Source organism: Grammomys surdaster, unplaced genomic scaffold (genome assembly GCF_004785775.1).
Source record: "Grammomys surdaster isolate TR1022 unplaced genomic scaffold, NIH_TR_1.0 149, whole genome shotgun sequence".
Lineage (NCBI taxonomy): Eukaryota > Metazoa > Chordata > Mammalia > Rodentia > Muridae > Grammomys > Grammomys surdaster.
This window is the reverse complement of record NW_021604607.1, coordinates 8,487,041-8,487,319: the sequence shown is the minus strand read 5'-3', so window position 1 is coordinate 8,487,319 and position 279 is coordinate 8,487,041. Positions and strand designations below refer to the sequence as shown.

The 279-nt window shown below is 43.7% G+C and overlaps 1 protein-coding gene across 1 annotated transcript in view; it reads left to right on the top strand.

The window, feature by feature from the left end:
* Positions 1 to 35, top strand: part of Camkmt (calmodulin-lysine N-methyltransferase) — a 357,972-nt gene extending 357,937 nt beyond the window's left edge. Inside the window, exon 11 of the mRNA XM_028765088.1 lies at positions 1 to 35. This exon is cut by the window's left edge and continues 463 nt beyond it. The gene's annotated coding sequence lies outside the window, so the exon portion shown is untranslated.
* The last annotated feature ends 244 nt before the right edge of the window (positions 36 to 279 follow it).

Sequence of the window (279 nt, the reverse complement as noted above, 5' to 3'; positions counted from 1 at the left end):
ATAAATAAATAAATCTTATTTTTCTGATGTCTCAATTAATTGTTTCAGTCTATCCTCTCTGGCTCTGGCTCTCTGTCTCTGTCTCTCTCATTATTTTTTCTTTTTAAACAGGATGTTTTTTTCCCCTATAGATGTATAAGACATGACGACATCAGCCCGAAGCCTCGTAAACTGACCGTTTGTCCGCTGGACACAATAGCGTGGCCAGCCCTCTGCTCCTCCTCCCCAATTATGTGTGATTAGTCTCAGTGTGCTGTGTCAAGGAGGGGGAGCGCGCTG